The sequence below is a fragment of the Salvelinus sp. IW2-2015 genome, linkage group LG36 (assembly GCF_002910315.2).
Source record: "Salvelinus sp. IW2-2015 linkage group LG36, ASM291031v2, whole genome shotgun sequence".
NCBI lineage: Eukaryota > Metazoa > Chordata > Actinopteri > Salmoniformes > Salmonidae > Salvelinus > Salvelinus sp. IW2-2015.
The window spans coordinates 35,900,162-35,914,601 of record NC_036875.1 but is presented as its reverse complement, the minus strand read 5'-3'; the positions used below and the strand labels follow the sequence as shown (position 1 = coordinate 35,914,601).

The 14,440-nt window shown below is 42.5% G+C and overlaps 1 protein-coding gene across 1 annotated transcript in view; it reads left to right on the top strand.

Moving 5' to 3' along the window:
- The window catches only part of LOC111959491 (tyrosine-protein phosphatase non-receptor type 4-like), a 102,911-nt gene that overhangs the window by 24,745 nt on the left and 63,726 nt on the right, over window positions 1-14,440 (top strand). The gene's annotated exons all lie outside the window — the stretch shown is intronic.

Genomic DNA, 14,440 nt, shown 5'->3' with positions numbered 1-14,440 from the left:
ATACACCATCCCAAAGTTAAGTTAATAACTTCAACCATGCAAAGGGATATTCAAGTCTGCTTTTTTATTTTTACCATCTACCAATAGTTGCCTTCTTTGCGAGGCATTGGAAAACCTCCCTGGTGTTTGTGGTTGAATCTGTGTTTGAAAATCACTGCTCGACTGAGGGACCTTACAGATAATTGTATGTGTGAGTTATAGAGATGAGGTAGTCATTCAGAAGTCATGTTAAACACTATATTGCACACAGTGAGTCATGCTACTTATTATGTGACTGTTAAGCACATTGTTACTCATGAACTTATTTAGGTTTTCCATAACAAAGGGTTGAATACTTATTGACTCAAAAAACATAATTACACTTTTGGCGTGATGAGGTATAGTGTGTTAGGCCAGTGCCCAAAAATCGCAATTTAATCAATTTTAAATTCTGGCTGAAACAAAACAAATGTGGAAAAAGTCAAGTGGTGTGAATACTTCTGAAGGCACCGTATTTCTAATACCTTTTTAGACTTTTGGTAGATGTTTTTCTTAGACCCATTTTCAACTGTCTGACCAGAAACCAAAGCCTTTGCTTATTCCACATTTTTAGGATGGAAATTGTTGAACAATTTATTTATCAAAAATAGACTGTTAGCTATCAATTTACACCAAATGTGATGTGCTGCTATGAACTTCACATGTTCGTGCTCATGGAGATTTTTACATGGAAATGCCTTGCTGCTCAAGCCGCAGCCTTCTGTACCTCCACCACTGGGTTCTCACGGCACAAATTGATTACGCCACACGTTTTTTCCCTCCTGCCTCTGCATTTCGTGTGAGATGAATGTGACAGACTGATTTCTGAGAAGTGTTAAAAAAAAAAGTGGAAGCTTCCTTCAAGAGATTCCAGTTCTACAATTGCATGTATAAATATCCTTAAAAATTACCTATCTGTCACAATTGTTTTGAGGAGGAAGTGGTTGGTTTGAGAAAATGTTCAGATGAATCTTATCTCATACATCATTCAGAGGGGGAATGTTAGATTAGCTCAACGGCAGGGAAACCTAGTAGGAGCTACATTATACATCAGTAGAAACACTCATCAAATAATGTGCTGCGGACGCGAACACACAGACAGAAGCACAGGACAGAGACAGACAGAGACAGACAGAGACAGACAGAGACAGACAGAGACAGACAGACAGACAGACAGAGACAGACAGACAGAGACAGACAGACAGAGACAGACAGACAGAGACAGACAGACAGACAGACAGACAGAGACAGACAGACAGACAGACAGACAGACAGAGACAGACAGACAGAGACAGGGACAGACAAGAGACAGACAGAGACAGACAGAGACAGACTGTTAGTTTTGTATTGCTGTCCTTGTGTGAGGATCAAATAATTATTTACCATCCAAAATCCTATTTTTAGTAACCCTAATCTAACCTTAACCCTAAAACTATACCTAAACCTAACCGTAACCCCTAACCTTAATCATAACCCTATACCTAAAATATAATTTTTCCTTGTGCAGACCAGCAAAATATCCCCCTTGTTTTACTATCCTTGTGAGGACTTCTGTTACCCACAAAGATAGTTAAACACACACACAGTGTTTTCAGTGTGACACCCTCGTCAAAGGCACTAAACCTCTCCAAGGTGATTATTTACGCAACTGGCAATGAATTTTTATGCCTTCTATAAGCAGCTTGTGTGTGTGTGAGTGAATGTTGCGAGGCAGAAAAAGGCTCATGCCAGTTAGAATGGAAACAGATAAAGTAGGCCTCTGTTGTTTCTCAGATGACTCCTCGTTTCCTCTTTCAGAGAGAGGGAGGGGTTTCCACACTGACGCCATTTTTAATTTCCCCTCTTCTTCCCTCTCCATGGGTCAGAGCATGATTAGCAGGAAGACTGAGCAGAGTGTTGTTCATCTGGAATTAAAAGCTAATGGTCACATCTGGATGTGATGATAAAGCCCTTGTCTGAAGAGGATTAGGCACAATTCAAATGTCAGTTTTCTTATATAATAGGAGTTTCCCTTCTCCAGAATCTCCACCACGCCTGACCACTCCAGTGTGATTCTAAGAAATGGGCACATGTCACAACTGACTGATGTGTATCAAACTGACTGACAGCAGTTGCTGATCAGTTCCTGTCCAAATTCCAAGAGCCCTTTCCAAACTTTCTCACGCTTTTCTATCTGACCAATACCATTAACAAGACAAGTCAATGTCCTATGGTTGTGAGTTAGGACTGACACATGCCTTGACAGACAGACGGCCTGACACATGCCTAGGCAGACAGACGGCCTGACACATGCCTTGGCAGACAGACGGCCTGACACATGCCTTGGCAGACAGACGGCCTGACACATGGCTTGGCAGACAGACGGCCTGACACATGCCCGTGGCAGACAGACGGCCTGACACATGCCCGTGGCAGACAGACGGCCTGACACATGCCCGTGGCAGACAGACGGCCTGACACATGCCTTGACAGTGTTCTTAGCAACACAGCCTGAAGAACAGAGGGTCACTTGTGTGTCTGTAATTCACTCTACCCACACTGCACCAGGATCCTCTCCATTTTAAAACTTGGAAGTCACACAGAGCCCACAGAGGAAGTTTTTGTGTCCAAGTCTATGAGATGCATCGGAAACTAGTCGTAAAGAATTCACAAGGGCTAACTTCCTCCCAGACTATTAGCAATCCCCAGCAGCCTGAGCTTGAGCAGCTCTGGGGCATTTTCTACAGCTCTTCTAATGAACAGAGGCTGATTCACTTACAGCCTATCAATCTCCCTGAAACTCCTTAGCTGGTTCCCCCTGCCTCATCCTGCATGTTGATTCCCCTCCGGAGATAGCCGACTGTAATCTGCCCGGCCGTTAGTTTCCCATCAGGGCAGGTATGATGCCTCTAGTTGGCTCCATCGTTGGCCATAAGTGGGTCGCAGGAGCAGCAGGGGGCCCCCTCCCTGACACACCTGGCTTCCCCTCTGCGACTGCTGCCACACAGGAAGGTGCAAGGTCAAGGTGGATGCAGGAAGAAATTTGCTGCGTGATCAGAACACGGCCCCCTAACATTTAAACCTGCTAACGTAAGCAGAAGAAAATCTGGGGAATGTGCTGCTTTAATCAAATGTATATATATATATTTTTTTCTGAAAGTCATGAGTCTAGTGCAATGGGAAAGAGAGGGTCTCTTGTTTTCAACCCGAGCCTCTTGAATGATGTTGTGTTTTCAGTTCCCGCTCTCACAGCATTGTACTGGATGACTGATCAAATGTTAAACATGCATCGCTTTAGGATGGTTTTAATGACTGAATCATAATGTATTTTGAATTGACCAATAAGCTGTATTATTAGGTTTGTAGCCTAGGGCTATATCTGTACCAGTTTATATGTCGTGACAGAGCCGAGAGTCGTCATGTCATGAGACCTCATGAGGACACAGGCCTTCTGGGGGCACAGACGTCATAATACTTAACGTTGAGGAAATAAGTCTGCTGTTACTCACTGTCTCTCAGCTGAGATATTCAAAGGCTTCCTGAGGTTAACATCATTTCAGCACCCTTATAAGATCAGGGGATATTGACGCTCCAACTGTACCAAACATCAATGTAAAGGGGCAAAGGCTTCACAGCTACATCCTCAACCTTATTTAGTTACAAGATGATGTAGCTCTTTGACATGCCCAGCGTTCTCAGGCTTCCACATCTGCACAGTTCATACATTAGCTTTACAGAAGCACAGTTGGGGTGGCCGAGGGGTTGGGTGGGGCGGGCAGTGCGACACACAAGGCCAGTCCAACCATATAGATGCTGTAAAGAGGTCAATCGAACTCGACCAAAACAATTGAAATTAGGGATGCACGATATATCGGTGAACATATCAGAATCGAACGATTATTAGCTAAAAAGTCCAACATCGGTATGGGCCCGATGTTAAAAACCGATGTCAAAGCTACCTTGCATACCTATATTACGTAGGTACATGATGTAATGATGCCACGTAAAATTTTGCGCTACACGTGCAACACAGCATTCCTAACCTAGCCCACAATGTCTGCTGTGTGGATCGAGCAGTCAACAAGTCGAGCAGTCATTTGAAAGAGTAAGAAAATTTCAGCGAGACAACTCAAAGGCGAAATCCATTAAAGCCTATATAATGGAATTCATTGCCCTTGACAATCAACTGTTCTCTGCCGTGGGTGATGTTGGCTTTCGCTGACTGGTCGAGCACCAGGGCACACTACCAAGTACGCTATTTTTCAGATGTTGCCCTACCGGAATTACACAGTAATAGCGTCACTGCTATTAGCTTCACGACAAACATACTATGGAACACCATTTGGGTCTTTGCCTGTCAAAAAAGATACAGTAGCACTGTCAAAGCTGAACAAAAAAGTCTGCAAACAAGCAAACACCGGCCACGAACGATGTTTACTATACTGCGTTGGTAATATAGCATAATTTGCTCGACCGCAACTTCTGGGGTAGCAAGCTTTAGCTTGGTACCTAGCTAGCACCTGAAAAAAGCTACAACCTGAAAACAATGACCAGTTGAAACTGCAGTCATTTTCGACCGGACCTGGTTGTTGTGAAGCTAGCCACAATAAGGATTAGGCACAATAGTGGAATTTGCGGTTTGCCTTCAAAAAAAAAGTATGTCATTGGGGCGGCAGGTAGCCTAGTGGTTAGAGCATTGGACTAGTAACCGAAAGGTAGCAAGATCGAATCCCCGAGCTGACAAGGTAAAAAATCTGTCGTTCTACCCCTGAACAAGGCAGTTAACCCACTGTTCCTAGGCCGTCATTGAATATAAGAATTTGTTCTTAACTGACTTGCCTAGTTAAATAAATAAAATAAAAAATAAAACAATTCTAATTAATACAAATAGTAGAATTATGCTATAGTTTTATTTTGAAGGCTAACGGCAAAGTCCACTATTGTGGCGAGCTTCACATAGATGGGTCCGACCACCATTAATCAAATAAGAACTGTCTTATAAATTAGGGATATTTTAGATGACACCTAAATTATGTCGTTTTGCTGTGTTTTTGGGGAAGAACATTGTTTGCATCCATGAGCTAGCGTGCTTTTTTTCATGGCCAGCACTGTAGGTGCGCTCGACAACTTTACAAGCTTCATAGCATACGTATTGATGAATCGTTGTGACATATGAAATGCAAGTGATAGTGTAATCAATGTGTAATAACTACAACAAAAAAATGAACTCGTTAAATTATTATGAGACGTGCAGTCATATTCAGTCCTGATTGGTCAAATAGAGTTATTTGACACGTCAAATAGTGTTATTTGACACATATCTTTTTTGACACGCAAAGACCCAAACGGCGTTCCATAGAAATCCTGAACAAATTAACAACAAAACAGCACAGCAAGTAAGTGAAAGAAATAGGTTTTGATTATGTTTTCATCACGGCCGGAATGTGATACAGCCTGAATTCGAACCAGGGACTGTAGTGACACCTCTTGCACTGAGATGCAGTGCCTTAGACCGCTGCGTCCGTGTGTGTTAACTATTTAACTGTACTAGGATGCTTAAAACGCCGCTAAATTGTAAAATATTGGTTATCGGTATAGTTTTTTTTGGCAAGGAAAATATTGGATATTGGTATCGGCCAAAAATGTCATATCGGTGCATCACTAATGGAAATACCTTGGAAACTCGTGGGGGAAAGAAACCGAGTCTCCTCATTGCCCCCGAGCTAAATTACCATACATTTAGGCTATTGGTAATGTGTATTTCACACTATGTTGAGGTAAAAATCAGAGTGTAATGCTTGTATGGATGTCAACCCCAATACATGTTCTTGTCATCGTTACCAATCAACTGCATTACAGTTAAAAACAACTTTGACTACCACCACTGAGTTCTGTATGCTAGCTATGCTAACCACTTTATACGAGCGGGAGTTAGCTATGCTAACCAGTTTATACGAGCGGTAGTTAGCTATGCTAACCAGTTTATACGAGCGGTAGTTAGCTATGCTAACCACTTTATACGAGCGGGAGTTAGCTATGCTACCAGCTTATACGAGCGGGAGTTACCATTTACCAGTCACTTCTTCTAAACCTGAAAGGGACAARTTCTACATGTTATGCAGCTAAAACATCCACATTTATCCAAATCAGACTTAAGTAACCACATTGTGGACCTGTTACAATACATCATGACGGATTTGACGGATATCCCCTTTTTTTAGATCAGATTTGTTGGTGCACATTCAATCTGTTGTTCCATTGACTCCTTTACCACGTCTATGGCCTCCGCTCTGCTCGTCTCATCTAGCTGACCTTTGAGCACTGTTTGTGTGCTCAGAATACGTTTAACTTGATGTTCTTGGAAAGGACTGAAACTCTCTCTTGTGTGAAACCCTCGGTTGTAAACTGCACCCCACCCCCCCAACACTATCCCCCAGCCTCCACCCCCTGTGGGCCGCTGGCCACTCAGCTATGAATGGCCTTGAGAGAATGAATGGTTTCTCCGAGGAGTTGATTATTGCAATTTGCATAATGGCCTTGCTCGGGAGTGACAGGCAGAGTGGAGGCTGAAAGAGAAAAGGGCATACACACAAAACATTTCCCCGCAGTAGGAGCAGGAAAAGAGAAGGGGGAAAGGAGGGGATGGAAGAGAGATGGGAGACTGGAAGAGCACAACACAACTCAAAAAGTGCTATTTATGGTATTGTATGAAATGTATATATTTTTTGAGGGTCTGAGATGATGGCTGTCCGGGACAAATAGTACTTGCTCTCTGGGAGCCATCAGACTGTTAAATAGACTGTTAAATCGTCACCACTAGCTGGTCTCCACCCAGTACCCAAACAAAGATTTTACTGAGTTACAGTTCATATAAGGAAATCAGTCAATTGAAATAAGTTCATTAGGCCCTAATCTATGGATTTCACATGACTGGGAATACAGATATGCATTTTGGCCACAGATACCATAAAAAAGGTAGGGGCGGGGATCAGAAAACCAGTCAGTATCCGGTGTGACCACCATTTGCCTTATGCAGCGCGACACATCTCCTTCACATGGCTGTCGACTGTGGCCTGGAGAATGTTGTCGCACTCTTCTTCTATGCGAAGTTGCTGGATATTGTCCGGAACTGGAACACGCTGTCGTAAACGTCAATCCAGAGCATCCCAAATATGCTAAATGGGTGGAATGTCTACTCAGTATGCAGGCCATGGAAGAACTGGGACATTTTCAGGTTCCAGGAATTGTGTACAGGTCCTTGTGACGTGGGGCTGACCTTGCGTTATCATGGTGAAGCATGAGGTGATGGCGTAGGATGAATGGCACCACAATGAACACGGATCTATAGTGACTCCTTTAATTGTCCCCAGCGCAAGGTGCACCTGTGTAATATCATGCTGTTTCATCAGCTTCTTTATATGCCACACCTGTCAGATGGCTGGATTATTTTAGCAAAGGAGAAATGCTCACGAACAGGGATGTAAAAAAAAATATATTCCCAACATTTTTGAAAAATAAGCCTTTTGTGCGTTTGGAACATATCTGGGATCTCTTATTTCAGCTCATGAAACATGGGACCATCCCTTTACATGTTTATTCAGTATACAAAATCATGGAACACTGGTCACTAATTTTCACATACTGTTTTACCCACTTCGTATGTACTGTATTCTAGTCAAGGCCTATCATATTTAGCTCTTGCTGTACTATTCTATCCTACATATATACTGTGTATATATATCTATCCATATATACTGTTCATAATGACGTCATCCCATCCTATAGATATATATTTATAGTCCGTGCTCTGACATTGCTAATATTTCTGAATAGCATTATTTAACTTTTTAGATTTGCATGTATTGTTAGATATTACTGCACTGTTGGAGCTAGGAACATAAGCATTTCGCTACACCCACAATAACATCTGCTAAATGTGTGCGACCCAATTTGATTTGATTTTCATTTACAATACCAGTCAAAAGTTTGGACACACCTACTCATTCAAGAGTTTTTCTTGATTTTTACTATTTTCTATATTGTAGAACAATAGTGAAGACATCAAACTATGAAATAACGCATATGGTCATTGTCCTGTTGAAAAACAAATGATAATCCCACTAAGCGCAAACCAGATGGGATGACGTATCGCTGCAGAATGCTGTGGTAGCCATGCTGGTTAAGTGTGCCTTGAATTCTAAATAAATCACAGACACTGTCACCAGCAAAGCACCATCACGCCACCTCCTCCGTGCTTCACGGTTGGAACCACACATGCAGAGATCATCCGTTCACCTACTCTGTGTCTCACAAAGGCAGTTGTAACCAAAAATCATCAGAACAAAGGACAGATTTCTACCGGTCTAATGTCCATTGCTTGTGTTTCTTGGCCCAAGCAAGTATATTTTTCTTATTGGTGTCCTTTAGTAGTGGTTTTCTTTGCAGCAATTCAACCATGAAGGACTGATTCATGCAGTCTCCTCTGAACAGTTGATGTTGAGATGTGTCTGTTACTTGAACTCTGAAGCATTTATTTGGGCTGCAATTTCTGAGGCTGGTAACTCTAATGAACGTATCCTCTGCAGCAGAGGTAACTCTGGGTCTTCCTTTCCTGTGGCGGTGCTCATGAGAGCCAGTTTCATCATAGTGCTTGATGGTTTTTGCGACTGCATTTGAAGAAACTTTCAAAGTTCTTGATATTTTCCTCATTGGCTGACCTTCATGCCTTAAAGTAATGATTGATTGTCGTTTCTCTTTGCTTATTTGAGTTGTTCTTGCCATAATATGGACTAGGTCTTTTACCAAATAGGGCTATCTTCTGTATACCACCCCTACCTTGTCACAACACAACTGATTGACTGAAATGCATTAAGAAGGAAAGAAATTCCACAAATATTTTTTTTTTAAAAGGCACACCTGTTAGTTGAAATGCATTCCAGGTGACTACCTCATGAAGTTGGTTGAGAGAATGCAAAGGGTGGCTATTTGAAGAATCTCACATTTTAAAATATATTTTGATTTGTTTAACACTTTTTTTGTTTACTACATGATTCCATGTGTGTTATTTCATATTTTTGATGTCTTCACTATTATTCTACAATGTAGAAAACAGTAAAAATAAAGAAAAACACTTGAATGAGTAGGTGTGTCCAAACGTTTGACTAGTGCTGTAAATAAGAAATTGATTTATTGTAGCTTTATGATCTGTCATTGTCTCTTCACTGACCTTATTCTCATAGATGAATGAAACAGTTTAGACAGGTCTTCAGTAGACACCACTGGGATATTTTTGTTTCTGTTCAATACGATATGTGATGATGGCGGTTCAAAATGTTCAAGGTCAATAGTGCAACAGCGAATGTCCTCAAAAACAATGAGCAGGAAACAAATTGCTTACCTTCATCATAAATATGGCTATGACTTGGAGTTTGTGTTGTGTCATTCTTCAGCTTGTATGCTCAGTCTTTTTATCTAACCCATCTCTTTGCTCAAATTAAATGAATCGTAACGGTGATCTCCAATGTTTGGTGCAGCTGGTGATGAATGGTGCTTACACCAGCCTACAGAATAAGCCTAACATATGTATTGGACAGACATTGTGTGAGATACATCAGTCAGTGATCATTCATTGGATTTGCAGGGGAAGAGTGTGTCAGCCTAGTCCAGGAAAGTTTGCAGTAGAGTTAGGACATGGAGGGTGTCTTTACAGAGACAGAGGCATTGCTGCCCTACAGACACTGCATGGTCGCTGTAGAGATGATATGTCAAATCTTTTCAAGTCAAGCCAGTCTGGCAAAACTCATACAGAATGACGGTTCTGAAATGTATTCTTCTGGAAATAAAACATTTACAGGAGTTAGAAGGCCCATTGCAGTCCAAAACCATGATTTTTATGTGTTTTTATATCTATTTCTACACTGAGGTGGGAATAACACAAGGCAGTAAATTAGTTAAAAGACCAATAAGAAAGAAAATGCCAAAACTCTTTGCCAATAGCAGCTAGTTTTCAGTTTTCCCCTCTCAACTCAGGCCACTTCCGGACACTCCTAGCAAAATTCATGCAATAAAATTGCTCTTTGCAAAGAAGCTATTTTTATTTTGACCCTTTTAATTGAAAACAAATCACAGTAAAGTACTTACATTGCTACCCAGAAATGATTTGATATTGAGATAAAAACGGCATCATTGGACCTTTTAAAGGGCAGAAAGCTGTAGGTCAGAATCAAATCAAATGTTATTCGTCACATGCTCTGAATACAACCGTACAGTGAAATGCTTACTTACAAGCCCTTAACCAACAATGCAGTTTTAAGAACCCCCCCCCCCCCAGTGAAAGATAAGAATAACAAATAATTAAAGAGCAGCAGTAAATAACAATAGCGTAGCTATATACAGGGGGTACAAAGTCAATGTGCGGGGGCACCGGTGTCGGGGTATTTGAGCTACCCACAACCCCTAAACACACCCTCTTAAAAATTAAGCATTCTTTCTTCCCTGTCTTGTCTGTGTGTTCTGTCCATTATATGTGCTGTCCTAGATACTAGTACAGCAAACCTGTAGTGTTGCTTTTTCTTCTACTGATCGAGCTAGGAACGGTCGTCTCTCCTGTTTTTGTTTCTTTAAACAAGCTTCTCTGTTCTTAGTTGTATTGTTGTGCCTGAGTTGTCACACGCTAGCTGTCGACCTGGGTGGATCTCAGCGGGGATTCCCCATAGTGACTCCTCCTTTTCTACTGTAGCTGCTGTCTGACGATTGACTCACTGCTTCTGATCCCTGTGCTTTGCCAATTAGGTGCCTCGTGAAAGCTAGCTACTTAAAAAATATATATGCAGGGCTCTGTTGGCAGCGCTCACCAGCCGTCTTTCCCTATCAGCTCACATGAAGATGATGAAGACCCTCTAGTCTCTAAATCTGTATTTGATATGTTTCTCTGTGGCCAGTGTAAACTGCACTACAGCACCTTACTGGAGCAGGAAAGAGAGATCTCCTGAGATTCTTCTGGGCTTTTCTAATATCCTGTTGACAGTAGAGAGGCAGAGGGGTGAGGGGGAAGGACTGGTATGTAGGGGGGAGGATGGGAGATGGGAGACAGAAAGGCTGCTGGGCTGTCTGTGTTTGTAATAAGCCGAGTGCACCGGAGGAGCCCACCGGTGAGGGAAGCACTGGGGTCAAGAGGCCTGCTACACACACACGGGAGCCCAGGCCCAGTGTTTGGAAGCTTTGCTTACTGGAGTAAGCAATAATGGAAGTATGCTTCCGGAGCGTTCTTCCTGCCGGGAGGGAGAGGAGAGGAGCAGAGGCCTGAGCGGCCGGCCTCCTGTTGCCTGACGGAGCGCTAACTCACTGGGCTTTGCTTTGTCCTCCTCTCATTGGGATGGGAGAAGACAAGCCTCAGCTGTGGCGCCTCACATGTTGAGCATCAGTGAACAGCATCATAGTACACGCACACACAGATTTAGATTTATAAATGTAACCATTTGGGCCTCCCGAGTGGCGAAGCGGTCTAAGACACTGCATTGCAGTGCTAGAGGCGTCACTACAGACCCAGTTTCGATCCCGGGCTGTATGACAACTGGCTGTGATCGGGAGTCCCATAGGGTGGCACACAATTGGCCCAGCGTTGTCCGGGTTAGGGAGGGTTTGGCCGGGGGGGCTTTACTTGTCTCATCGCGCTCTAGCGACTCCTTGTGGCGGGCAGGGCGCCTGCAGGCTGACCTCGGTTGTCAGGTGAACGATGTTTCCTCTGACACATTGCTCCGGCTGACTTCTGAGTTAAGTGGGCGGGTGTTACAAAGCGTGGTTTGGCGGGTCATGTTTTGGAGGATGCATGACTTGACCTTCGCCACCTGAGCCCATATTATTATGTACATATGTATCATATCACATACTACTCTTTCCATACAATATGTATCAAATCACATGCTGCTCTTTCCATACAATATGTAGCATATCACATGCTGCTCTTTCCATACAATATGTAGCATATCACATACTACTCTTTCCATACAGATATGATATCATATCACATACTGCTATTTCCATACAATATGTAGCATATCACATAGCTGCTTTTCCATACAATATGTAGCATATCACATACTACTCTTCCATACAATATGTATCATATCACATACTGCTCTTTCCATACAATATGTGCATTATCCATGCTGCTCTTTCCATACAATATGTAGCATATCACATGCTGCTCTTTCCATACAATATGTAGCATATCACATGCTGCTCTTTCCATACAATATGTGTGACTCGTGAGCCGTAATAAGTCATCCCCAAGGCCTTTCTTAAGTCACTAATCTTTTTCCAAGTACTGTAGCCTGTCTCGTGTACTTGTGTACAATTCTCAGAACCTCCCTATGACAGGCTAAAGACACCTCCGTGTAGTAGGACGAATGGACAATGTGCTCTTAATATGGGCGGGTTGGCTTACTTGTTCCTCTTTGTGTGAGAGTTTACATTACCAGAATTACTAAGTACAGCAGGGTAGAAGGCTGTGTGTGTTCATGGAATAAGTACTGCTGTGACTCTGCACAGCACGCTGGAATTAGTCCCTGGGGTCCCCTGCTATGCCTCTGTTCAACTCAGCACTTCTGCACACACAGGCCATCTTCTGCCGTTCATCATTGGCGAGGCCTGTGATGTTTTGTGATAACTCTTCAGAAAGGCACAGAAAGCCTTCCATATGGATCCATCAGGTTTAAACTGAAGGGGCGTGACCTCCATAGCTTAGGTTATGTAGCCGATCCCTAGAGGGGTGATGCTGTGAAGACAGGGCTTTACCAACCAATGCAGTGTGTGTGTGTGTGAGGATTCAATCAGGGAGTTAACATAGAATTATGTTCTCCCCAGTCAGCATGTAGGTTTGTCTGTACTCCCCATTTTAATTTTCATTCTTGTCAGATGGAGCACTTGTTGCCCCTTCTGGATGTGCAAGTTTGTTAGCTGAGTGCTGATGTCAATAGTACTGTATAGTAGGGTTGGCCGTTATCCAGATTGAATTACCGTTCCTGTACCATACCGGGGTATACGTGTCACCGGCAGTGCACACAAAGGGCGTTATTTCTTTCCAAAGATAAAAATACATGCAAATAATATTAACAAACGCTAACAAATTACTAGCGGATTCTAGATAAATATTAACAAGTGCAAGCGAACATACAGTACCAGTCAAAAGTTTGGACACACCTACTTATTCAAGGGTTTTTCTTTATTTTTACTATTTTCTACGTTGTAGAATAGTAGTAAAGACATCAAAACTATAAAATAACACATATGGAATCATGTAGTAACCAAAAAAGTGTTAAACAAATCAAAATGCATTTTATATTTGAGATTCTTCAAATAGCCACCCTTTGTCTTGATGACAGCTTTGCACACTCTTGGCATTCTCTCAACCTGCTTCACCTGGAATGCTTTTCCAACAGTCCTGAAGGAGTTCCCACATATGATGTGCACTTGTTGGCTGCTTTTCCTTCACTCTGTGGTCCAAACCATCTCAATTGGGTTGAGGTTGGGTGATTGTGGAGGCCAGGTCATCTGATGCAGCATTCCATCACTCTCCTTCTTGGTCAAATAGCCCTTAAACAGCCTGGAGGTGTTTTAGGGCATTGTCTTGTTGAGAAACAAATGATGGTCCCACTAAGCGCAAACCAGATGGGATGGTGTATCGCTGCAGAATGCTGTGGTAGCCATGCTGGTTTAGTGTGCCTTGAATTTTAAATAAATCAGTGTCACCAGCAAAGCACCATCACAACTCCTCCTCCATGCTTCACTGTGGGAACCACACATGTGGAGATCATCTGTTCACCTACTCTGCGTCTCACAAAGACATGGCGGTAGGAACCAATAAGGACAGATTTCCAATAGTCTAATTTCCATTGCTCGTGTTTCTTGGCCCAAGAAAGTCTCTTTCTATTGGTGTCTTTTAGTAGTGGTTTCTTTGCAGCAATTCTACCATGAAGGCCTGATTCACGCAATCTCCTCTGAACAGTTGATGTTGAGATGTGTCTGTTACTTGAACTCTGAGGCATTTATTTGGGCTGCAGTTTTCAAATGAACTTATCCTCTGCAGCAGAGGTAACTCTCGGTCTTCCTTTCCTGTGGCTGTCCTCATGAGAGCCGGTTTCATCATAGTGCTTGATAGTTTTTGCGACTACACTTGAAGAAACTTTCAAAGTTCTTGAACTCTTGAAATGTTCCCGGATTGACTGACCTTCATGTCTTAAAGTATTGATGGACTTTTGTTTCTCTTTGCTTATCTGAGCTGTTCTTGCCATAATATGGACTTGCTCTTGTACCAAATAGGGCTCTCTTCTGTATACCACCCCTACCATGTCACAACACAACTGATTGGCTCAAATGCATTAAGAAGGAAAGAAATTCCACAAATGAACTTTTAACAAGGTACACCTGTTAATTTGGCTCCTGA